Below are 27,458 nucleotides of genomic sequence, written 5' to 3'. Positions count from 1 at the left end.
CATCTCTCCAGTAGAACCACAGATACAAGTGCAATCTCCAGAGCAGCTGAGGTTTACAACTCTCAGTATCCATGCCTAGTCCTTCACACAGATCCCAGATGAGTACCCTGGATTTCTGCTTTCCCAGGGGACAGTCCTTTTCTCTATTGTAAAGTTGGCACACCTCAAACCTTTTTCTCCATGGGATCACTTTTCCTACCAGTTGGTGAGGTGATTCCACCCAGCAGTGTTCCCTGTGCTTGCTTCTGCTTCCCATGGCAAATAAAGTCTTCTGGGTTTTCAGGTAGCAGTCAAGCTATGCCTCCATGTGGTCCAATTTAAGATTTCCTGTTTTTCCCCTTTCCAGGGGGAAGTCCTATCCTGGGCCTTGTGTGGTCTCCTTCTGGATGCCTGGAATTCCTGGGACCCTCTGGGTATTTGTCCATCCCAGATGATTTAGGAGATAACAGCTATAACTCTCTCATGTCTGGGTTAGGCTTGCCTGCAGATGTGAGCTTAGTGGGGGCGGGACTCAGCTCCCTGATACAGTTGACTACTGTGCTGGGCTCTCCAAACATTCCCTGTAGATTCATAGATGCTAGGGTCAGAAGGGACCTCAACAGACCATCAAGTCCAATCCCCTGCCTAGGCAGGAAAAAGTGCTGGGGTCAGATGAGCCCAGCCAGATGCTTATCCAGCCTTCTCTTAAAGACCCCCAAGGTAGAGGAGAGCACCACCTCCCTTGGAAGCCCATTCTAAATTTTGGCTACCCTTCCCATGAAGAAGTTTTTTTCTGATATCTAGTCTAAATCTGCTCTCTGTCAGTTTGTGACCATTGTTCTTTGTCACCCCAAGAGGTGCTCTGGTGAACAGAGCATCTCTGATTCCTTGCTGTGTCCACTTAATGAATTTGTAGGCAGCCACAAGATTATCTCTCAGCCTTCTCTTGCAGAGGCTGAAGAGGTCCAGGTCCCTCAGTCTCTCCGTATAGGGCTTGTCCTGTAAACCCCTAACCATACAAGTGGCCCTCCTTTGCATCCTCTTGGAGTCTATCAACATCCTTCTTGAAGTATGGTGCCCAAAACTGGACTCAGTACTCCAACTGCAGTCTAACTAATTCTGCATAGGAGGGAAGTATCACCTCCCTGGATCTATCTGTCATGCATCTGCTGATGCATGATACAGTGCTGTTAGCTTTGCTCATGATTTCATCACATTGATGACTCATGTTCATCTTGGAGTCCACTGTGACTCCAAGATCCCTTTCCGCCTTGGTGCTGCTGACAGGGTCACTTCCCAGTCAGTAGGTGTGCTGGATATTTTTGTGCCCTAGGCGCAGCACTCTGTACTTGTCCTTGTTGTACTGCATCCTATTGTGTACTGCCCACTTTTCTAACCAGCACAGGTCTGCCTGCAATCAGTCCCCACCCTCTGGAGTGTGCACTTCACCCCACAATTTAGTATCTTCTGCAAACTTGGACAGAGTACACTTCACACCCACATCCAAGTTACTGATTAAGATACTGAAGAGTACAGGTCCAAGGACTGACCCCTGCAGGACCCCACTACCCACATCCTTCCAGGTCAATACTGGCTCATCTACTACCACACTCTGTGTGCAACCACTAAGCCAATTTACCACCCAAGCCTCTTAATTTATTTATGAGACTAGGATGAGATACCATATTGAAGGCCTTCCTAAGTCCAGGAAAATGACATCCACCTCTACTCCTGCATCTAAGCATTTTGTGACCCTGTCATTAAATGAAACCAGACTGGTCAGGCATGATCTACCTGCTACAAATCCATACTGGTTTCCCTGCTGCATTATTTTTCCCACTGGACTCCAACAGATATGATCCTTCATACTATTTTCAAAGACTTTTCCAAGGATGGAGGTAAGACTGATGGAGGTGAGGTTCCAGAGGATTGGAAGAGGGCTAATGTCACTCCAATCTTTAAGAAGGGGAGGAAGGAGGACCTGGGGAACTATAGACTAGTCAGCCTTACCTCTATCCCTGGGAAAATCCTAGAAAAAAAATATCAAGGAGCACACGTGTGGGAGCCCGCTGGCTAATGTGATGCGGAGGGGTAACCAACATGGGTTTTTAGCAGGCAGGTCCTGCCCGACTAACCTAGTTTCCTTTTACAACAAGGTCATCAATTATTTAGATGCAGGAGTCAAGGTGGATGTTATCTATCTGGACTTCAAGAAGGCCTTTGACAAGGTATCCCATACCATCCTTATAAATAAACTGAGGGAATTTGCCTTGGATGATTACATGGTAGACTGGGTAGCAAATTGGCTCAAGGGTCACACTCAGAGGATGGTAGTGGATGGGTCAGAGTCAACCTGGAAAGATGTGGGCAGTGAAGTCCCTGAGGGCGCAGTTCTGGGGCCAGTGCTGTTCAACATCTTCATCAGTGATCTGGATGATGGGATGGGAAGCAACCTGTCCAAATTCATGGACGACACAAAATTATGGGGTGCACCTAACACCCTGGAGAGGAGGGACCAGATCCAGGCTGACCTAGACAGTTTGGGGAAGTGGGCATAGAGCAACAGGATGCAATTCAATAAGGACAAGTGCAAGGTGCTGCATCTAGGGAGGAAGAACTGCCATCATACCTACAGGCTGGAGGGGTGACCTTCTCAGCTCCACCGAGGCAGAAAAAGATCTTGGAGTCACTATTAACTCCAGGATGAACATGAGTCACCAATGTGATGAAGCAGTTGGCAGAACCAATTGCACTTTGCCATGCATCCGTAGGTGCTTCACAAACAGGTCCAGGGAAGTGATTCTCCCCCTCTATGCAGCACTGGTCAGACCACAGCTGGAGTACTGTGTCCAGTTCTGGATGCTGCAGTTCAAGCAGGATGCAGACAACCTGGAGCGGGTCCAAAGAAGAGCCACTCACCTGATTAGAGGCCTGCAGGGAAGTCCCTACAAGGAAAGGCTAAATGGACCTTAACCTCTTCAGCCTCTCCAAGAGAAGGCTGAGAGGGAGCCCTGTGGCAGCGTACAAATTCATAAGAGGACAGCAACATGAAGTAGACAACAACCTGTTCACCAAGGCACCCCCTGGAATGACAAGGAACAATGGCCATAAGCTACTAGAGAGAAGATTTAGGTTGGACATTAGGAAAAAGCTCTTCATGGTCAAGGTTGTCAGAATCTGGAATGGGCTCCCAAGGGAGGTGGTGCTCGCCCCATCCTTGGGGGTCTTCAAGAAGAGACTGGACAGACACCTGGCTGGGATCACATGACCTCAGGGTTGGGTACTCTTTTCTTGCCTGCCAGGGGCAGGGGGTTGGACTAGATGGCCCACTGAGGTCCCTTCCAACTCTATGAATCTATGACTGGCCTATAATTACTTGGATCCTCCTTCCTCCCCTTCTTGAAAATAGAGACCACATTAGCCCTTTTCCAGTCCTCCAGGACCTGACGCAAGCACCATGAATGCTCAAACAGCTGTGTCAGTGGTTCTGCTATGACACCAGCCAATTCCTTCAGTACTCTTGGATGCAGCTCATCCAGGCCTGCTGACATGAACACATCTAGTCCATCCAAGTGACTCTGTACCTAGTCAGCATGGACAGTTGGTGGGCTGGTGTCCCTCAGATGCCCATCTAAGAGCACATTAGGAGACTGATCTTGCACCCTGTTCAAGAACACTGAGGCAAAAAACTCATCGAATAGCTCAGCCTTGTCCCCCCTGTCTGTTACAAATTGCTCCTTCTAGATCAGTAGGAGTCCTATGCCACCCTGCACCTTCCTTTTACTCCCTACATACCTAGAAAAAGACTTTCTGTTGTCTTGAATTTGTGTTGCCAGCCTCAGCTCTGTAGTTGCTTTGACCTTTCTAACTGCCTCTCAGCTAGTACAGGCCAAGTAGGTATACTCCTCCTTGGTAGCTTCTCCCTGCTTCCACCACCTAGATGCCTTCCTTTTTGCCCCTAGGCTCCCCTAGATTTCCCTGTTTAGCCAAGGAAGTTTTTAGGCTCCTTTCCCCTTTTTCCTTCACTGGGATAGTCTCCCTCTGCACCCACAGGATCACTTCCTTTAGGAACAACCACCCTTCCTGGACTCCCATCTCACTAATAGTCTTCTGCAGTGGATCATTGACTAGACTCCTAAGCACACTGAAGTTAGCCTTCCTAAAGTCAAGCACTTCCACCCTATTAGTTATCTTACCCACCCTACACCATATGGTGAATTTGATTTATTGTTGGTCACTGTCCCCAAGGTGACCACAAATCTGCAGCTTCCCTACCAGGTCCTCCCTCATAGCCAACACCAAGTCCAGTAAGGCATTCTCCCTAGTGGAACCATATACCTCCTGTGTTAGGTGAAGGTCCTGCATGCAGGTTAAAAACCTGTGTGAACAGTTGGATTTGGCTGACTGCTCCTCCCAGCAGATGTCAGAATATTTTAGGTCTCCCATGACAACCTCGTCCCTAGACTGTATGGCCTCCAAGAGCTGTCTCAAGAATTCCAAGTCTAGCTTTTCCTCTTGGTGTGGTGGTCTGTAGCAGACCCCCACCACCAAGTCCCTTTCACCATGACCTCCATGTATCCTAACCCACAATGCCTCAACTTTCTCCCCCTCTGATCCCATTTTGATTAGGGTAGATGTATAATGCTCCTTTACATAGATAGGAACCCCACCCCCTTTCCTCCCTACTCTGTCCCTTCTGTACAACCTGTAGTCCTCAATGTGTACCACCTAGTCATGGGTAGGGTCCCACCAGGTTTCCGTTAGCCACATTAAATTGAAGTTATGATCTGTGTAACAAGAGGGATGTCAGGGTCATCATGCTCTCCCCTGCTGCCTCCTTTACTGTGCCAAGCTTCTGACTCACATCCTTGTATTCTCGCCCGCCACAACTTTGATTGTATATATTTTTTATAGGGAGGCTGCCTTTCTTCTACTTGGCCACAGGTCTCCTATTTTGGGTGTTCCGTGTACCCACCTTATGGGCTATGCATGGCTCCAACCACCCCATACCATGCCCCAAGCCTCGCAGATGTAATAGACGTTGTTAGGTCTCTCAGTTCACGCCCTCTCTCGCGCTCAGGCTCTCCAAAGTCCAGTCTATCTCTCTCTCTCTTTCTGTACCCTTCTCTCAAGGGGCCTTCTCAATAGTGCCACCCTTCTCTCCAGGGCCTTCTCAATAGTGCTGCCCCTCTCTCCAGGGCCTTCTCAAGCGTTGCCCCCTTTTCTGGGGCTCACCACAATGCCGCCCTTCTCTCTAGAACCTTCTCAATAGTGCCGCCCTTCTCTCCAGGGCCCACCACAATGCTGCACCTCTCTCCAGGGCCTTCTCAATAGTGCCATCCCTCTCTCCAGGGCCATCTCAAGCATTGCCCCCTTTTCCGGGGCTCACCACAATGCCGCCCTTCTCTCCAGGGCCTTCTCAATAGTGCCGCCCTTCTCTCCAGGGCCTTCTCAAGTGTTGCCTCCTTTTTCGGGGCTCACCACAATGCTGCCCCCTTCTCCGGGGCTCACCACGGTCGCACTGGGGCTTCTCAACAATGCCCCCTTCTCTGGGGCTTCTCAACCGCCTGTATCTGGGGCTGGGATCTATGTACTCCATATGCAGCGCCCTCACTGGTGCTGGGGTCCCCACACTATTGTGAGTCCCCTATGAGGCCTCCCCCATCCCCTAATAGCCTCACCCAAACCACCGGTCTAACAAACAGTAACGTAAACACAAGCCCCTTGGCTAAAACACAAACATAAGCCTCCAGCTATAACTACGTTCAGGCCTACTGGGGGTTTTCTATCCCACCGCAGTGACCAACACTGCTCTGGCATTCAGGCTTGGCTTCTCTTTTCTGGCAGGGATCTCCTTCTTTCTTAGCTGCTGGTAGGGAATTGCCTCTGGCCTCCTGCCTGTGCTTTATATAGGAGCCAGGCCCTGCCCCTTCCTTCAGTAGGCTAGGCAGGTGTGGGTCATTATCCCACTAGTTGCCTCAGCAACCAGCACCTGAGGAGTCTTCCCTGCTCTCTCAGTAGCAGGCACCTTAGTGCCCTGCTACAATCTGCAAGCAGAAGTACGAGTTCTTCCTGCTTGTTCCCCCATTCTCCTAGCATTAGTATAGAGGCACTTGATCCATCTGAATGGTGCCTTTGGTGCCCCCCCGCTCCCCGTTCTGATGCCCAAAGGACCCCTTGATACTTACCTGGAGTGACACAGGTGATGCAATGCCTATTGTGACCAACCAGGAGGATCAATGAGAAGATCACCTGTGCCCCCACCTTCCTATGCCTGGTTCCCAGAGCCCTGTAGTCACTCATGATATGGTCTGGACTACTCCTGGCTGCATCATGTGTTCCCACATGGATAAGGATCATGGGATAGCTGTCAGAGGGCCAGATGAGGTCAGGAATGCTTGCCAAGACATTCCTAATCCTGGCTCTGGGAAGGCAGCAGACCTCATGTACCGTGGGATCCTGATGAGTGATGGGTCCCTCTGTTCCTCTCACCAAGGAGTCACCCACAACAATGATGCTGTATCTCTTTTTCTGCTTATCTGGATGGCCCTCAGCTTGCTCGGTGATGGTGGCAGGCTCCTCCAGTGCATTTTCCCCCACTGCATACTCCTCCAGTGCAGCCAGGGCCTCATATTTGTTCCCCAACTGCATTGGGGAAGCTGTCTCTGTGGCAAGAGGTCTGGCCCGAGATGCCTGTACTCCACTCACCAATATCTGCTTCAGGGAATTCCCTCACAGCTTCTCTTCCAAGTTGTGTCCTGCAGAGAATGAAAGTAGTCATCAATCTCTTCTTCAATTGCCCTGATCCCCTGCGGCCTGCTCACCTCTGCTGGGAGTTCCTTCACCTGCCCCTCCAGGGACTTAATCCAGGCACATGTGGGGACAGGCAAGGGAACTTCTGGCCCCCACACTACCCACAGGCATCAGAGGTCCTGCCAGGCAACCCCCACAGACAGGGGGCCAGGGCACTGCTGACCCATCCAAGGGACCTGTCTGGGTGGAGGCCTCATAGAAGCACCGGGCTGGAGGCAGCAGCAGGGCAGGGGCCCTGGCTGTGCTCTGTGGCACCACCCCCATAGTATACCCTCTCCTCATTTACTTACCTGAAGTCTCTGTCAGAAGCTACCGTGTACTCCTGAACATGGCTGGCCAGAGAACTGCTCCCCTGTTGGCAGTCCCTGGTCACATGCTCCCTGGTCACCTGGTGAGTTTCCTTTTATACCCTTCTGGGCTTGGGGTGACTCAGGCCCAGGCAGCAATCACACAGTCACAAATCCCACAGCAATTGACAATCAACAGTCACTCAGCACTCACTCCCAGCTTCTCCAAGCACACACCCACCAAACAGACAGTCAGCTAAACCAAAGGTACAGGCAACTGGATCACTTACTTTTCCTGGGCAGGATCTAGTGCCTGGCCTGGCTTCTCTCCTCCTTCTTCCCTCCTCTTGTCTCCAGCAACTGCCTGCAAACTGCTCCCCTGTTGGCAGTCCCTGTTTGCTGGCTCCCTGGTCACCAGTCTTTTGTACAGAACTGTACAATCAGTCTAGTTCTCTTACCCATTTCACTCAAGGATGCCATAATCACAAGCCTTACTCTACAAATGGGCAGCATAAGCATAGATGCACAGTTAGTGCTAACATCTTGGCATAGTCTAAGTATAAGTTTTGGGCAGGATTGAAATACTGAAAAGGTGTGATCAATGTCACAGGTTCTAGGAAAACAATCTGACCTAAGAATTCTCTCTCCATTGGGTTGCCTTCACCACTTGCTGCAGGGGGGCAGAATGGTCTCTCAGGCCTGTACTGTGATATTATTGCTTGCAAAGTAAGTAAGAGGGTGTGTCTACATGAACATTAATGTGCTGTTGTTACTGCATATTAAGTTTAGTACCTGTAATAACAGATACTAACTCAATGCACAATGACTGGTGCTACTATGGAGTAGCACTGATGCATGGTCTTTTAGTGATGCTAATGTGCAATAGACCTATTCTGTGCATTAGCACAGGTTTTGCTGTGATGCGCTAATGTGCAGTACAATTAGTTTATTGCACAATTAGTGTCTCATATAGATACACCCATAGTGTTCTCAAAGAGTAGTAGAGTAGCATTTTTCCCTTAGGGCACTTGAAGTCTGCTCCTAGTTTCACTGAAGTAAAAAACTTCCATTGGCACCATGAGGTTAGCTCGATCCTTTAGTACCTTACTGCTTCAGTACTTCTGAGCTCATTGTGATCAGGTAATATTTGTTGCACAGCAACACTATTGGACCTGATGCGTGTAATACCAGCTGGTTGCTAAACACAACTTCACATGATTTTATAAGTGTTTAACAGGCTGAGTTCATAGAAATTGCCAAACAAGTCTATCTGGGCTCATCTACACATGCATTTACTCTGACTTAGATTTACTCTGATGTAAACTAAGCCAGAGTAAGGGTTTTTGAGCAGGCATCTACACATGTGGGGATTAGGGAGAAGATTTGCACCCAGTTCCCTGCAATGGGCCCCTGCCATGACTGAGGAGAACTCCAAGCTCCCCCTGTGTGCTAGCCCAAGGGCTGGCAGGGAGCACAGGGCCAGGAGACAGATTTTTCCTGGCCCTGAAGGGTTGCCTGCTGTTGGGGCAGGTACAATATCCCCCTTTCCTGCCATCGGGGAGTTCCTGGCCTTGTCCCCCTGATCAGGGGCAGGGAACTTGGAAAGAGCTGTAGGGGAGAGGCAGGTCCCAAACCCCTCCCCTGATCTGCCGGTGGGGCAGCTAGCAGCTAGCTCATTGATAGCTTCCCCACTGGCAGATCAGGGCAGGGGGCTGCAACCTATCCCACCCCTGCAGCTTTTCCAAGCCCCATGCCTTGATCACCCAACTGGGGAATGGGAATGGGACCTGTCTCTGGCCAGGACAGTTCCCAGGCCCTGCCCTGCATGACAGGCAGAGACTGAACAGCTTATTCCCCACCTCTCTCTCCATAAGTGTAGAATTGGGGGGAGGGACAGGCCGGGGGGCTTGTTCCCAGCCCAGCTTCATGAGTGCAAAACTGGGGAAGAAACAGGCTGGGGGACCTGTTCTCCCCCTCCTCCCCCAATTTCATGAGCATGGAGGGCTTGGAGCTCTCCGCTGCCAGTGAAAGGGGACATAGTCTCCAGCTGGGCTCCTATGGCAGAGCCTGCCCTGGCAGCAGGCAGCTCCTGGGGGCAGTGAGCAATCTCCCACCCTCTGGAGGATGGTTGACCGAGGGCAGATTTTGCTCCCGGTCAAGTGTCTACACAAGCACTAAGGTGCTGTTACTAATCTCATGTAAATTTGTTCCTTGCATTTGTAGGTAGCAAATTTACTCAGGATTAGGGAGGTTTACTTTGAAGTAAGCATGTACATTTGTAAGCACACATGTTTACTTTGCAGTAAACCATGCTTATATAAAGTGTCTCATGTAGATGTGCCCTGAGTTGTGTTTACTGCTTTACCTTGCACACATATAAAAACTTCATACACAATAATCTATCACCACATTCTGTTTTGCCAAGAGCAATGTTCCACCAAGAGCAAAATATCCCACCTGCAAATTAATAAATCATGGCTTCATTTAAATCAGTGCTTCATGCACAAAACCATATATATTAAATGTAAATTAATATTGTTCAAAAGAAAAACAATATGATTAACACAAGGCAATGAGGCTCTCAAAAAACAAAGCAAAGCAAAACAAAACAAAATAAAAGAACAGCACAGCTATACATTAGAATATATTATATACTCCCAGCATTCAATACTTTCCTTGCACAAATAATGTTATATTAAGTCCTGCCCTGTTTAGTTTCATTTTGAAATACTATCCCAATGATTATACAAATTAGTTAATTAAGGACACTTTCAGTAACCAGTATGAGCTATTGGATTTTTATTTGCCTTCTGGAAAGCAGAATACATTACCAAGCTCTTCTTGGATGGTTGGGCTGGATTAGTTCCTCTGTTTCCTTTCCTTTTTTTTATTTTACAGCTCCTCCCTTGAGCAATCAGCTGCAGTAACTTGCAATTAGGTTTCCAGCTTGACAGGCAACTCATCATCTCCCTTTGCTTCTCCTTCAACTTCCCCACCTTCACAATGTTCATTCTACAAGAGACCTGCAAATATTTCCTACTGAGTGACCACAAGTCATCTCAGCGCAACTTTAATTCACTTCAAAAATCCTAGAAAGGCAGGCAAGCCAATTTTAAAATGACCAGTTAAGTGTCCCACCCACTAAAATCCACCAAGTCAAGTTTTAAGTTTTGCTGACTGCAAAGCAAAATGAGACTGGATGATATACACGTGTGTGCATGTGAATGCACACACAGACATGCACATGCACACACACACACACACACACACACACACAGCTAAGCTAAATAAATTGCACAAAAATATTTTCATGAACAGATGCAATGAGTTTGTGGAACTCACTGGTTCACTGTTTCATACGCCCCCTCTCTAGTTGCTGACTCACAAAGCATGGTAAGAGCCTCCTGCCTTGTCTCCAGCAATGACTAGTACTTGATCCTTAAGAGGTGTCAGTTTCTTTGTAAAGAAGAATTAGAGAATAATGATTCTGTCAAAGAAATTTCTTCCTCAGCCCAGAGCAAAGGGCAGCCTATTCCCTGGAACATGAGTGTTTTAGATCCCACTTCTATCCTAATATAACTTTGAACATTAATCTTCATGCAAAGGTCCTACTTTCATGTCTTCCTAAGCTCTTGCACTCATTGAGAAGGAATGGGCATGAGCTTCACCAAGTATTATTTGTGTAAGGAAGTTATTGTGTCTAGAGAAGTAACTGGGATGTTCTGTGCCCTGAGCAGCAGTGGTGTACAGGGCAGCAGCAGAAGTTGAGTTGTCAGTGATGATGGCCTGGCCAGTAGCACAGCAGCTGCTCTTTTTGAGCCCCCACCTCCAAGTCAGCACCTGGAGCTGGTGCCCTGATCACCCCCACTTATGTATGCTATTGGTTATCCCATTAATTTTACATAATATTTTTTCATAACATTCTGTCTCCAGGCATTCTATAAAGCTGCATTAAAGTTCTTCACAGTTTAGTCTACAATTCCCCCTTAATTCTCTTCTGTTGTTTTTTATTTTATTTGAGGCATCAGGATATCACTGCTATGGGGAAGAAGGCTCCCAGGAAGTTTCTTTGTACTGCACTCTGTTGGAACCTCCCTCTTCCATTAAGGGAAGTTCCCAGAAAAGTGCAGCCTGTCAAAATTAATGGAAGATGAATCTCATCGGAAAATCTTGCTTTGAATGAACTGCCAAATATTCAAGCTTATAGTTCAACCACTTAGGCCACAAATATGACAAAAAATAGGACTTTCAAGGCAATTGGTAATATGTCCTGCTTTCAGCTAGGGTACAAATAGCACAAGAACAGCGTGAGTGGTCATATTTGGACAATTAATCTTCTAGCCTTGACTAGTACCTTAGTTGAGAGAAAATTAAAACATTTCAAAAGAGTTAATGGAAAATGTTTCTCATATCAGAAAAGTTTTCAACTTTAGATCAACTCAGATGAGTTTGATATTATTTACCTGAATCCACAGAACTGATTTCAAGGAGAAATGATCAATTTCTGGTTTGAGGTTTGTTCTTTCAATCTAAAATTTTCCAACTACATCCCATGGCTACACAATGAAGTTTGGAGAGAAGTGGGTAGTGGTTTCGCTTGATTCATCCAAATCAAACTTGCATTTCAAAAAGTTCCTTGAAAGGAGAGAAACCAGAATGTGACTGATCACCCTCTCTGGCAAACATTCATATATTATTCTCAACTCTGAGGAGAGAGACCTTCAAACTGTTTCTGAAAAGGATTGATAAGAGGGTGTTGTAAGACCATGCTTGCTTTAATTCTTCCTTTTCATATTGGGACTCCTTTTCCAATTCAGTATCTTCAATGGTCACTTTATCCAGTAGCATAACTTAGGGGACGGGTGAGCAGGGCACCAGCCTTGAATGCCAACTTAGAAAGGGAATGAGAATGGAGGCCCACTGTTGTAGCAGTAGCCAGGGGCATGGGCACTGCACTGCTATTGTAGCAGAAACAACCAGGGTGGGAAACCACACTGAAGCAACACTAGTAGGGGACCTTTTACAGTCCCCAGAGCAGGTAAGATCCCCTTCCCCCACTTTTCTTCCTCCCCCCTTCCACCCCTCCACACAAGTAATTTCTTCCCCTCTAGCACTCAGTGGCACCTTTCGCCTTCCCACTTTCCAGAAGGGTGTGCCCAGGGTGTAAACCCTACTAGTTACACTTCTGATTGTTCAAAGGCATTTGGAAGACTCTTCATTCCATGTCCCATGATTCACACCAATAAAGAAATCACAGTCCCATTAGATACTCAATTCCATTAATTCACCATATAGCAAATCAGGATATCTTAGTGCTCTGTTCATAGGGGCTAGGGACAGACATTTGAAAAGCTGGAGCCTGAACTGATTCAACTTTTGAAGGTTTGTCTAACCTGCCTAGATTGAACTAGTTTGCAACTGAACAGACATTCCCTCTGGACTGAGGAAATGCAAATACATGCCTGCAGCCACTCGTGCCAAGCACCAGGGGGCGCTAGAGTGCACCCTCAGCTAAAGAAAAGCTGTGGCGTAAAGTGGCCAGAGAGAGGGTTGAGTTCCACTCTCCCTGTCTCATTGACCCGAGCCAGGGTCTGCCAGGTGCTCCCCCCTCACTATTGCAGTGGCAGCGGCATGGCCAGAAATGGTCTGGCATGTCCCTCTGAGGCAGAGGGGGCAGAGAGGGAGGTTATTCCCTCTCCTCCCTGTCAGCCCTCAGGGCACTGAAGCAGGATCTGCCCACCCTGATTGCTGCCACCAACACTTGCTGCCTGCATGGGGTGAGTGGAGGGATAAGCCCCTTCCTGCTGCCTCCACCAGATGCCAGAGGGAGCGGGAAACAACACCCCTCCCTGTTCTCCTGCCAGCCAGCCTCTGGTCATGCCCCTGTCCTGCCACTGGAGCGACGAGGGGGCAGTGATCTTGACAAGGGCAGCGGCCCCTGTCCTGGTGTCCAGGAAGCGTAAGCCTCTCCCTGGGAGGGGCTATGGGCAGGGGTCAGAACTGCTGCAGACTGTTCAGGGCAAGCAGCAGCACCAGGGCTCAGGGGGGGATAGTCCCTCAAAACTCCCTAGCACCGCTGCTGACCCCGCCATGGTCTCTTCCCACTTGCCACTCCAGCGGAAGGAGTAGGGTATGGCCAGAGCCCAGCTAGCAGGGCCTGTTAGGTGGGGGACCAGGGAGGAGGGTTATTCCCCGCTTCCTCTGGCATCTGGTTGAGGGGGCATGGCTGGTGGCAGAAGTGGGGGCATGGCTGGTGGCAGTCAAGATGGACAGACCCCACTGTGGACCCCAGGGAACAGAGGGGGGAAGTAACCCCCCTCCCTACTCTCCCCACTGATGTGGAAAGGGGGAGGGACTGTGACTGGGGAAGCAGCTCCTGTCATGGTGCCCTGTGGTGTGAGAGTCTTCCCATTATGGGCCTGTGCTGCAGGGTGGGGAAAGCTGCCATGGACTGTGCAGGGGGAGTGGCAGTGCTAGGGGGTATGGGGGCTATGGCCCCCTATGAGCACTAGTGCCACCAATTGTCCCCCACACTGCATGGCAGCTCTGACCCACTGCTTGTGCCCCCCACACCAGGAAGAGGCTTACACTCCCCAGGCAGCATGGCAAGGGCTGCTGCCCCCATCCAGGCCCCTGCCTCTTGTTGCTCCAGCAACAGGGGTGGGGGCAAGGCAAGAGCCCACCTGTCAGAGCCCCTTAGGTGGGGGGGCAGGGAGGGGGATTATTCCCCCTTCCCTCTGATGTCTGGTGAAGGGGGCAGGAGGGGGCTTATCACACTGCTTGACCCTCGCAGGGAGAGAGCAGCACCATTCAGGACTGGAAGACCCTGCTGTGGTCCCCTGAAGGGAAAGGGGGGAGTAACTCCCCTTCCTTCCCCCACCTGCCTAAAGCAGCCATGCTGCAGCAGTGAGGGAGGAGCACCCAGCAGACCCTGTGTCAGGTCCATGGGACAGGGAAGGGGGAATTCAACCCCCTCCCAGGCCAGTTTACTCTAGGATACTGCTGGGGCTGGCCATGCCCCTTCTTCTGGAGCAGTCAGTGGAGAAATGCAAGTCCATGTTGGTGGGACAGGGGAGGGAGGTGGGGAATGGATCTCTTCCCTGCTCCCTTCCAAGGCCAGCGTCTGGCCAGGCCTCTGCCCCTGCTTGTCCCTGCTTTGACTATGGAGCAGGAAGGTGGGGCCAGCACTACTCTGTTGGAGCAGAGAGCATAGCCCAGAAAGCATCCAAGGATGCTGAGGAACTCTGGTTTAACTTAAACCAGGAAGGGGTCTGGGACAGAAGTTGCATAAACTGGTTTGAGCTCAATGAGTTAAGTCTGATTCTCCATTCAACCAGTTTTATCTCAAATCAGTTTCAGCCATTTTTAAACTGTCCACTGAAGTTATGTTCTGTTACAGGTTTGAACTGGTTTCTGATCACTTAAACCAGTTTATGTATAATGTCTGTCCCTAACTTAAATAAGAAAATCTGTCCTCAAAAGGGGAAATAGAGAAAAATAATATATTGTGATATAGAAGGATGAACTTTTCATCAGTGGTTTAGAAGAGGTGAACCATGGTTCTCATCTTTCTGAGATGTCTCGGGGGTCCAGATCCTCAAAGATATTTAAGTGACTTGTTCCTGTTAGTGCCTAAATAGTATTAAAGTTGTGAGCTGATGACACCAGTCACTGTAAGGATGTAAATATCTATCCCTTAAAAATCATTTAGCAAAAAGGTACATGGAAATGCTTGCTTCTTCTTGTTAAAGAATTAGAATGTTCTTGAGGCTATCAAGATGGCAGCTTTCTACTTTATTATTTTTGGAAATGAATGCCATGATAGCAATGACATTGTCCTGCTTCTCTGCCATAGTCTCATCTAGATTTTTTTCCTTTCCTTCCCCCATTTAACAGAAGCTTGATGTTAAAGTGCTAGCTGCAGGACTGGTTCTGCCTTGTAATGACAAATGGATAAACTCAGAACAAGATGATTTCTGAAATAAGAAGGGATTTTTCAAATTGACAAATCATTGCTGGGAGTCCATTTCTCATTGTTAGGGATGCACTGGGGCATAAATGGCTTAAACAACTGTAAGATGATTCCTTGCTTATGACTCCGCTTTGCCAATAACAGAACTAACTTAGGGGCAATTGACCAACTGTCTATGTGGTTTGTCAACTAGGTAGCGATTGTGTTGCTGTCAGTCCAACCATAAGCAAAGATGGTATGGCCCTGATAAATAAGGCTGTCGACTAAGTTGTAATACCAGACTTGCAGCTGATTTGATGTATCATTGGGTAGGCAAAATGTATTCTCTAGGATCTGCTTCTCATTTACATTAAGTCACCTTTATGCCTATGGGCTCCATATCAGTATGATATGAAGGGGCATTAATGTAAAGTAGCTTCTATCCCCTTGTGGCTCAGTTTCCCCATTTGTACAGAAGTAGAAAATAAACGTATGTAAAGATTAATTAATGTTTGAAATGTATTGTCTATGTGCATTTATATACTACAGTTATGAACCAAATTTAACCATGGCATAATTTTATTGACCAGTGGGCCCATGTATATGAGACATTTCCTGCAGAGTTGACTAATTAGCTCCTCAGTAAATGTTACTTGTCTACACATGTGTCCCTGTTTGGCTGAAGTAAACTAATTAACTCTGCAGCAGGATAGTATTTGTAAATGAAAGTATCAAACTGCTGCAGATATTTTTTTACTCTTCAGCACACATGTAGACACTGCCCCAGCTATTTGGGGCATGAGGGTGCTTCAGTGTGGGGGCTACCTGCTGGCTAGCCCTACACTAAAGCACCTTTGTGCCCCAGACAGCCCCTCCACAGCACATTGAACTGGGTGCGGGAAGCAGCCCTGGGCTGGCAAGCTGACCCCCAGAGCCCCCTGCCAGCTAGGACTGCTCCTAAATTAAAATGGTGAGTTTTAATTTCAATTTTAGTGATGCAAACTCATTTAGAACCCCCCAAACTCTTGCACATGTACAGTGTAATGCCATTAAACTACACAAAGTGACATTTTCGTTATGTGTGCATGGTAATGGTGTCATGTGTACACATGCCTCAGAAGTCTAACAATGCAGTTTAAGAAACTCTCCTTCCTGCAATCAAATAGAGCAGTATAGATACAACTAATTATAGCGAAAGAGCCTTAATAGCTGTTCAATAAAAGGAGATTTTTATTACCATGTTTTTCCTTTCTCTAAAGATATTTTACACTTTCTAAGTGACTCTTTCACAGCTCTGCTAGTTCTCTTTGGTGAGAAGGCTATGTGCTCCAATAGAAGGTTTTAGCTGACCTTTGAAAAATCTACACTAGAAATTTGGTCACTGTACAGAGCAGTGGAAACCTTTGGTATTCTATTCCTTGTAAAGTGTAATGTGATAAGTATAATCACTGTTCTGCTGTTCGTGTTTGTTAGTTTTGAAACATCTATGAATTTAGAGTAGTATTCAATTAACAGTGAATAGGTTGTTTTGTCAAAAGCAATTAACTCCCTCTTCTAGCCTCTGTGATGGTCTCACTGGAATTTCACATTCCAGCTTGGTTGCCATTTCTTCAGCAGCTTTCACTGGATAATGTTGATATTTTATGGCTGTATTTAAATCCTATGGATCAATGCATATGCTTGCTTATTTGGGTTTCAATTACAACCATTTATTTAGGCTAAAATAAATACCTAGATTATAGTTTCATTTACACGTGGAATTTATCATAGTGTCCAGTTCAGTTTTTATATCTACTGATTTTGTTCCTGATGGATGGGTCACTGCAGTTTTGTCTCTCATCTTATACCTTAACATACCTTAAGATTTGTGTTTTCTGTTTGCTACTGAGGCATTGAAAAGGGGATTTAGATTCCTAGGCCACTTAAGTGTTTTTTTAAATGTTACCTGTATCATCAATAGCACATCTGCATTCACTATTTGGAAAATTATTAAGTAACCCTAATTTTTAAAGCCAGTTACAATGGTTATTTTACCTTTCCCTGATATCTTATAGACTGAATATATGAACCAAACTCTGGCTTAGTTTTCTATATGCTTTCTTTAGTTATACATTATAGAATTATTGTGCTGTTCATTTGCATTTTGCTACAGTACCCATTTCTGTATTTAATGTTTAAATTAAAGTCAGAAACAGCTTCTGCCATATATGGTAAGATGACTCTGTCACTGTTCTTCAAATACATAGATGTACTTGGTTTAACTGCATGCAATGCCTTTAAAAGATTATTTTTCCAATGGTTTTATTGGATGTTTGATAAAACATAAGACAGATTTTCAGTTTGTGTTCTTGTGCACCTCTAGGGTAAAATTGCCCTGCATGCAGAGGGCTCATACAAAAGCTATACGCTACTGGAATCCCATTTAGGTTTTCAAACTATACCAAAGTGAATCATAAATGGTGCAGAATTTTGATTGCCCTCCACAGCAGATGTGTGTATAGAAGGTTTGCAGGAATGAGATCCACCTGATGAAGAGGGGAAGAGCATCTTCATAGATAGGCTCGCTAACCTAGAGTGGAGGGCTTTAAACTAGGTTTTGTGGATACAGGCACCAGTGGATGTGGTATACCTTGACTTTAGCAAGGCTTTTGATACAGTCTCCCACAATAGTCTCACAGGCAAGCTAAGGAAATACGTGCCATATGAATGGACTGTAAGGTGGATAGAAACTGGCTGGAGTATGGCTCAATGTTCAGTTGGCAGCCAGTATCAGAGTGCCTCAGGGACTGGTCCCCCCAAACTGTGCTGCCAGGTGCAGTAGTAAGAGCTGACCTTGCCTGTGAAGACTGAGGTGAAAAAGGCATTGAGTACTTCAGCCTTTTTCCTCATCATCTGTCACTAGGGTGCCTCCCCCATTCAGTAAGGGACCCACACTTTCCCTGATCTTCCTCTTGTTACTGACATGTAGAAACACTTCTTGTTACCATTCATATGTCTTGCTAGCTGCAGCTCCAATTGTGCCTTGGCATCATGACTTCATCCCTGTATGCTGGAGCAATACTCTTATATTCCTCTCTAGTTGCTTTCCCAGTTTTCACTTCTTATAAGCTTCTTTTTTGTGATTTAGTTTACTGAAGAGTCCCCTGCTAAGATCTGTGGTTGGAGCATTTACCTAGGATATAGAAGATCTATGTTCAATTCTCTCTTTTTCCTGAGAGGATTTGAACCCACATCCCCTTCCTCACAGGAAAACACTGAAATCATTAGATTGTGTGGGGAGAACGGAGGAGGAAGTTATCTATAATTGTGTGTTTGTGTTGCATTTCTTTGTTGAAGAAACATTCACTGCTATTGGCTCCCAGGCAAGTGTTGTAACCATCAGGCAGCATCAATAAGACTGAGAGTTGCAAAGAATTATTATTTAAATATTTCCGCACAATGCTACAGCTCCAACAGAAGAAGCTCCTTCCCCTCAAGATGCGCATAACATGGTGGTTTCAACTAGGACTGTGCGAAATTTTGCTGCCAGTTTTGTTTCAATACTGTTTCAACCCATTTCAAGATTGAAACAGCAAAATTGAAATGGAACAGATATAGTCAAAACAGCCTTGGAAGAAAATGAGGCAAGTCGAAACGATTCGCCCTTTCAACACTGTTTCGACATTTTGCCCATAGGCTTTAATGGGGAAGGACAAAATAGCCTCTAACTTTGTCATTTCTGGTCTTATTTAAAAGAAACTTGCAGAAATGGTATCCCCTTCTGAGACCACAAAGCCTACCAAGTTTCAAGAAGATAGGTGCAGGGGTTTGGGGGAAACTGTACCTCAAGCTGCAGACAAGCAAAACTCATGACATGGGTGACACTGTGTGTGTGTTAAGGTGCAGCAGGGTGAAAGCTTCAGGCCTACTAGCCCCTGATGAAGCCACAAAGTCTGCCAGCTTCAAGGAGATAAGTGCAGGGGCTTCTGGGTTTTGGGGCCCTGCACCTCTAGCTGCTGACAAGCAAAACTCGTGTCATGGGTGCTTGTGCAACTGTGTCTGACTTGGGGCATGGGGGGGGAGGGGGTGGTGAACTACTACAGGCTGCTAGCCCCTCCTGAGGCCACAAAGTTTTCCAGCTGTTAAGGAACTAGGTGCAGGAGGGTTCTGGGGCTCTGCAGCCCTAGTTGCTGACAGGCAAAACCGGTGACATGGGTGCTTATTCAAATGGCTGTCTCTGTCTTGGGGCAGAAGCAGTTCCAGGCTCTGTATTGATTCTTTCCTCTCCTTAGTCTGTTGTTTTGTAGGTGTTAATCCTTGCTCATTAACTCATTATCCTTGCTAGCTACTGTGTATTGGGCTGGTCCCTGAGTGAATCATGATTGATTGCGTAACACAGTAGCTAGCTAACACAAGCACCAATGTCCTGAGTTTTGCCTGTCAGCAGTTAGGGTTGCAGGGCCCCAGAACCCTCCTGCACCTATCTCCTTAACACCTGGCAGGCTTCGTGGTTGCAGCAGGGCCTAGCAGCCAGGCCTGCAGTAGTTTCCCCCCACCCATGCCCCAAAACAGACACAGTTGCACAAGCACCCATGACACAAGTTTTACCTATCAGCAGCTAGAGGTGCAGGGCCCCAAAACCCAGAAGCCCCTGCACTTTTCTTCTTGAAAGCTGGCAGGCTTTGTGGACTCAGCAGGGGCTAGCAGGCCTGCAGCTTTCACCTTGCTGAGCCTTAACACACACACTGTCACCCATGTCACGAGTTTTGCTTGTCCGCAGCTTGAGGTACAGTTTCCCCCAAACCCGTGTACCTATCTTCTTGAAACTTGGCAGGCTTTCTGGTCTCTACAGGGGCTAGCACATCTGTAGTTTTGACCCCACTGTGGCTTAACACATACACGTGATATGAGTTTTGCTTTCAGAAATTTTGGGTGCTGTTTCCCCCAAACTCCCACACCTATATCCTGGAAACTTGGCAGGCATTGTAGCCTCAGCAGGGGTTAGCAGGTTTGCAGTTTTGACTCCACTGTGGCTTCATACATACACGTGATGTGTTTGCTTTCAAAATTTTGGGGTGCAGTTTCCCTGAACCCCCTGCACATATCTACTTTGAAACTTGGCAGACTTCATGCCCTCAGAAGGGACTACCATTTCTGCAAGTTTCATCCAAATCAAGAGAGAAATGACAAAGTATAGGCTGTTTTGCCCTTCCCCATTATAGCCTATGGGCAAAACGTTGAAACAGTTTCGCCATTTTGACCCTGTTTCAACAGAACAAAATGGAACAGCAGTTTCGAATCAAAACAAAATTCTAAACAAAATGCTGTTCTGTTGAAATATTGAAACACTAGTCGAAAAAGAACACTGCCATTTCGCAGAGGCCTAGGACTTCAAGTTCACATACATGTAGGATAGGGATTTGAACAAGAACCCCTCCACCTCACATGATAGTATCCTAATTGTCATGCATGGCATGTTCTGAGATGGGGATCCTGTGTTCTCTCCTGTTGGAGCTATTTCACATTGCATGGGATACCTGCAAGAGAACAAGAGTGAACCCTAGCTTAGTGGAGGAACAGTCATCCAGGCAGTGGGACACTTGAGTTCTAGTCTCTGGTTCAGGGAATGCTCAGTTATTTGTGATGTCAACAGGAAAAAGGAACACCTGCTTTCTTTTCTCTCCCTTGTTATGCACTGACTGTACTGAGTACTGTGTAATGTGGATTCAGATCCACACTGGCAGAGGTGGGAATTAAATTTGTATCTCTAACATCATGGGTGAACTTCCTAAGCACTGGACTACTGAGAAAAAAGGAAAAACAGTATCCAAGTATATTAATTTAGCCCTACGACCCTATTTTTTCATAGTTAAAACTATTCCATGAATTTAAATCAATTTTTGAATAATTTTAGAAGAACTGAAACAGCGTCTTTGGTAAACTCAGTATGAAATTTAATAGGAAATAAATGACTTTTGTATGACTCCTGTGAGTCTCATTAGGCACAAGGGACAAAATTCAAGTCGAGAGCTCTAACATGCCAAAGAATGAGGTTTGATTCAGACCATATCTGCATGTCATGCGGCTTCCCCTTCCTTGCTTTTATGCTGTAAAGAACAGTTTCCAGAGCTCTGGGAAGTCTCTGCCATCTGTTCACTTAATAATTTCCTAATGCTGTAATACACACACATTTTAATTGAGCAATTCCCCAGTTCCCATCATAGAATTTATTTATTCTGTCAATATTTCTTTATAATGCATATTTTGTTCAGGTTCTTTTCAAAATAGAGACATGATTACAATAACTTCAGTTAAGTCTGGCATTTCATAAGATCGGCTTCAGAAATACTGCACAGTAAATACTATAAAATCCCCATATGTCTTTGTAATGATTTTGAAATTTTCAAATATTAAAGTATTACATCCTCATTCACACAAAGCTGCAATCTTCATGGTGTAATTATCCAGTCTATTAGCTATTATCTAGTCTACATAAAACATGCATGTTATTTTTCAAACTTATGGCACAAACTAAAGCAAATATAAATTAGGAACTTTGAAACATTTTATGTCTACAGCAATTTTAAGGAAACAATTGCACTGTGATACCAAATTCAAGAGAAGCTGAATAAGAACTAAAGGGATTTATTTCAGCACTAGTGCCTTTTTTTATGTCTCTTCTCCCATTTTGCATGCTTACTGAGATTGCTCTTAGATTTAGATCAGCAGGAATATAAAACTACCTTGTTTCCATCAGTGTCACTGGATACACTCATGGTATAGGAAATATATGGTTAATTTTTATTTTGCAGCCTCAGGTTAACTTAGGTTTTTAATGAAGCCTCCCACAGTTGCAGTTTTCACCTGTCTGCAAAGATTAGCCACAACAATGGCAATCTCATTAGGGCCCCTTACAGTCTGTTATTTATGTTTCCTTAAGAGGATTTTGTCTTTTGGATAACTTGTGGAGCTTTGCTAAATTGTCCAAATAAAATTCCTTATTAATGCATCAAAGGCCATAAACATTCTGCTAATATAAAGCCAGATTTTCAAAAGTGAGTACATTAAGCCATGAACTTGCTATCTTCCTTTCCATCTTTTTATTTCTAGGGCCATCCCTCTGGTATGTTGGCCCTTGTGAAAGTATTCAGAAATTATTTTTGCTTTCACCTCTCAATTAGCTGTATTCAAAGGCAAGGTCACCTTTGCTGGGAGCAATCATTATAGTTTTCATGGAACTAAAGAGAGTCCTTGGCTTAGTTCAATAAAGTTTCAAAATCTTTGGTAAAAATGGACTTTCTATACATTGGTCCACACCATGCTGCATGTCTCACACTGTGTGGAAACAATACTATTGAAACCGAGCTTCATAACATCCAGTCTTTAATTAATCTATCCTAATATCAAGCCTGAAAAGAAACAGAAAGTTATTATCCCCTTTAATAGATGAGGACTAGAGACTTGGCCAGGATCATATGGAAAGCCTGTGTTGGGACAAGTTGCTAAATGTACATCACTCAAGACACAGGAAACTTCTAACATCCTTTTTTGATAAGTATGGAATTTGTAAGATGCTTAGCAGTCCTTTGGGATAAAAACAAATACAAAATACGATTGTAATTATTGTAAACTCCCTCAACAAACTTGAACTTACATATGTATAGTCATAAGCTTATAAGAAATCAGTTCTAAATAATTATACCAGGGTCCTTGTATCAGTGGATTTTCTACAGTAATTGACTTACTAGAGGAACACATTTATCAGCTTAGTATGGCACTTGCACCTTGCCCAATGCTAGCAATATTACAGGACTCTGTATATGAAAAAATCTTTAGCATAATGCTTTTAAACCAATGGCAGTTCTAACAATGCTGTAATTATGAGCAACTCCTCAGGATAATCCAGCTAACAAAGAGTTTGGTGTTGAATATATTTTCATCCAGAAATCAAATGCGTTTTTGGACGAGAATGAGAAGTGCAAAGTGAAGATGTACATATATACCTACGGGCACTTAGGATTATAGTTACATCTGACAAAGTAACCTGTAGCTTCTGAAAGTTTATACCTCTCTGAACGTCTAAAAGGTGCCACCCTGACCTGCTTTCTGCATACCACTTTATCTGTGTAAGTCAAAAATTTAGATTCTCAAAACAGCCACACAATCCTGTATACATTCAATAGAAATGTATATCCTATGGGCATGGGGATGTCTACATCTGGGAAAGTTCACAACTGCTAAATTCCTGACATCCTTGGCATCCTTCTCAGAGCTAAGCTCTAGCAGGATTCTTAAAGGAATCACATCTTTGCCTGGCTTGCATGTGGGATCAGAGGACACTTATTTCTTATTCCCCACAAAAGGGAAGAGGTAAATATTGCACCCCACCTTGTATATAATAATCAAAAGTTTAGACCACTCATCTGGAAGGTGTGGGTGGGCGGGGAGGAGGGGGGAAGGGGCTCAAATCCCATCTCTGCCTGATTCAGAGCAGGGATTTGAACCTGAGTCTCCAATTCTCAAGAGATTGCCCTGTGTACTGAGTTCATTGGTATGCCTAGAGTGAGTGAACTGCTGGGACCAGACCCCTGGGGGCAGCTTTTTCCTGATGCAGGCTGGAATGACCCACCTTGAATCAGAGATGGGTGGTTTGGCACTAGGAACTTGCCTGTAGATGGGGCTTCTCCTTGATGTGGCATTGGGAGAGTACCCACAGCTGAAGCATCCCACCACCAAATGCCACACATCCATGGGCTGGATCCAATGGCTCCACAGGCCAGATCTGGTTGGTTGGTCAAAATGTAGCCCAAGTGCACCAGGGTAAGTGCTCCCTTCTCCAATGGAAGGAAAGTGTTGGCCAGGCAGGAGTGCTGTGAGAAGGATCTGCAAATGCAGGCCAGTTCCTTCTATTCCCTCTAGAGTCAAGCCAGGACAAGGGATGCTTAACTGTATACAGATTTATTAATATATACAGATTCAAAAGAAATTGTTATCAATAAACATATGGACACAAATATGCTATTATCATATAATGATATATACTGTAAATGAAGGCAAGAGGATTACACCACCTCAAGAGGTATTGAACAATACATAGGTAAACAGTTGATCTAAAATAGGCAAACAATAGGTAAGTACAGGTAAGTACTGTTACCAAATTTGCCCATTACTTTGGGGTGTGCTCATTTATTAGGGATAGTTTCTAGGGTCTTGGTGATTCTGTCAATGTGCTGCTTGTGTTACTATACGGAGCTGTATTTCTCCCTTCTGCAAGCCCTCACCCCCAGTGGAGCTATCTTGCAGGACTCAATCTCAATGGGACTGGGTTCCTCCAGTCACCAAATTAATCATACACACAAACACACACAAATTAACGTGACACGCCTGACCTGGCCGGGCTCATCAGCATGGACAGGCTGACACCCTCATATGCCAAGAATCAGTTCATAAGAGCAACAATAAAATGCAGTCAAACACAAGCACACAGGTGAACAGAATCCCTCTGAATCCGGCTGGATGTCCAGCTGACACCCTCATGGGCCAGCATTCAGTTCATAAGGGCATGTCTGAGTCAAACTGGGTCAATCAGCCTGTACAAGCTGATCCCCTTATGTGTTTCAAACTCAGCATGTCCCAATCTTTGGCCTCTTGATGAGCAGACCCCACAATAATTTGGGCTTCACAGGGATCTTTAGCATAGGTAAAAGAAGCGTTGCTGCAGAGCACTGGAGGAAAAAGAAGCAGAGAAGGAAAAATATACCCAATTACTACCAGTTTGACTATAAAAGTTATTTATTGCTAAGCATATGAAATATATAATGGTACTAGTAGTAATAGACATGCAAAAGAAAAACAAACATAAACAATGACAATACTACCCTGGTTTCACTAAGTATTTGGGGAAACTTAGCTCAAGCTTAACTGATACAGTTCAGGTTCAGAAGTTTATGCCTAGAAAGAAGAGAGAACGCTGGGATCTCACCTAGTCCACGGTACTCAGGCTGCAAAGCTGACAGGCACAGTCCATAGCACAATCCTTGAAGAGAGAGACGATCTGTTCTTCCAGCGTCCCAAGAATGACAGGGGATGGTGTCAGCACAGGAGTTTTCTTCTTCTTTCCTTTTCCTCTCCTTCTCCTTTCCTCCTGCTTCTTCTTTTTTTTCTCTTTTTTAAGCACACACACTTACAGATTTTTATACCCTCAGTTCAGCTGCTTCGAAGCACCCTCAGTAGTGTAAATCATTGTCTTTTCTATTGACAAGGGGTTATCTGGTTTGGACCATCTCAGGAAACTGATTGATAATCAGGAAACACTTAAGATTAGGGAGTAACCCAAATACTTGGGAGCCAGCTTGAAATTCCTATGGATGGCAGATATACTGATGGGATATCTCATGGTTTCTTCAGGAACAATAGATAGTTTACAGCATCAGGATTTTGGATTTATACTTGTTGCGCACAAGCCTTAGCTTAGCATGAATTTTCCAGATCTTACTATAGTCTTTTAACAGACTTAAAGCAATTATTGGGGTGCTCATAACCTTTTGTGGAGAGGACTTCCACCAGTCGTCTCGGGAAAGATATGACAACACATGGGATTAGGGCTCCAGCAGGCTGGATACTGTGATGAACCCTTAACCATTGTTCCAATGTTGCCCATACCCCCTCTGACTCGGTCTCTTGCCTCAGCATTCCCTAACCTGGCAACCGAGTTTTAGTCAATCAAATTTAAATAGGCCTCCCATAGTGGGACCGGGGAATGTACGGCCCGAGATGCCTATTAAACTTAGAGCTCTGTGTGTGTGTCTGCGGGGGGAGTCCTTAGCAAATCCAGATTAGAACTGGTCTGATAAATGCTGAGCTGGGTGTGTGTGAACATGGGTTGATTAACATTGGAAGCACAGATTCCCCATCATGCAGCGCTCTCCTGCTTCTCTGGTCCCAGAATTCACTGCAGTCTCTGCTTCAGGCTTTCTGTTTTCCATCTCTCATGTAAATGAATGGTCATCTGGTTCCATCTCGGATGTAAATGAGACCTAGGGCTGTTGTTCACTCTTATCACCCTTATCTTGTGAGGGTCTTAGGTGTGTCTCTCACTGCATCTTAATCAGTTTCATTTAGGTAGAGGAGGGGAGGGAGGGGGGGGGGGGTGAGTCCTTTGTGAGTCAGACAGACTGCATCCTGTGCCAGGGTTGCCCAAGAACACAGAGCTGAGGCGTAACAGTACAGGTAACTAGCAAGGAAAGGTCCCAGCAGAGCCCCAGTAAGAATCATGTACTCTAAACTCTATTAAACTACAAATATACAAAAAAATAAAAATAAAAATACACAAAATATGAAGCGCTCTCTCACAAAATATAAGGCACACCATCAACAAGTTAAACTTAATTATTTAACTTCTCCAAGGCCCCAGCTGGTTCTGGGGCATTGGCTGTGCTCCGGTACCCAGTGGGAGGGGAAAATCCTCAGTGCCCTTCAGGCCTACTGCAACCCCAAAGAAATGCCTCCAAAAAAAACCCCAGACACTGGAAGCCCTTTCCTGCTTAGGCTTCCCCTCCAATAGGCAGCCTCACAAAGCTGGAAAGACTCTCCTCTCCCCTGTGGGAAACCCCTTTCTTGGGTAACTCATGACTCAGGGGTCCTGAAAGAGTAGTCCTTGGCCTCTCCAGCACATTGCTTCTCACGTGCAGGAGCCTCCTGAGCCTTTGACCCCTTCTGGGCTGCCTGCCCATTTGGAGCCCTGAGCACCATCACATGCTCTCAGGGGCTTTGCTGAGTGGCTCCCAGGACCCTAGTTTCGATCGGACCACCCTGGTCCTGATCGGACCACTGCCAACACTGTGTCCTGGCCACTTGCCAGGGGTTGAGGATACAAGCTGTCTCAAACAGTTCCCAGGGTCCCAGCCCACTCCAAGACCATTCCGTGCACCACATGTGCATTGTGTTCCTTGCTGCATGCCAGGGGTTGTAGACTCAAGCCACCTTGAGTGGCTCCCAAGGTCTCTGCTCCATGCACTGGCCTATGCACCATGCTCCTGGTCACATACCAGGGACTGTAGACCCAAGTTGCCTTGAGTGGCTCCCAGTGTCCCTGCTCTGTGCACTGAGCCATGCACTGACACCGTGTTCCCCATGGGGACACAGCTGCTCACCACTTCCATCCAGCAAAGAGGGGTCTTTGGCCTCTTCAGGGTGCTGGCTCCACCCCGCTGGCCAGCTCACACCAGTTCTTCACCCATTCTCGTCTCCATCCCTCACAGCAGCCACTGCGTGCTGGGCATGCTGTTTTTTAATCTCTTTCAGAGGCTTTGCCCCTGGATTTTAAATGGACCAAGCTGGGCAAGGTGGAGCTGGTTCACAACCAGGTCCGGACTCTTCACCTTGCCCTGGGTAGGGGTGAGGCAAGCCCCTCCCTGTGACTTCTCTGATTGGTAGAAACAGTCCACCAA

Source organism: Alligator mississippiensis, chromosome 9, assembly GCF_030867095.1.
Source record: "Alligator mississippiensis isolate rAllMis1 chromosome 9, rAllMis1, whole genome shotgun sequence".
In the NCBI taxonomy this organism is placed as follows: Eukaryota; Metazoa; Chordata; order Crocodylia; family Alligatoridae; genus Alligator; species Alligator mississippiensis.
The sequence above is the reverse complement of the archived record's forward strand: the minus strand, read 5'-3'. Positions refer to the sequence as shown.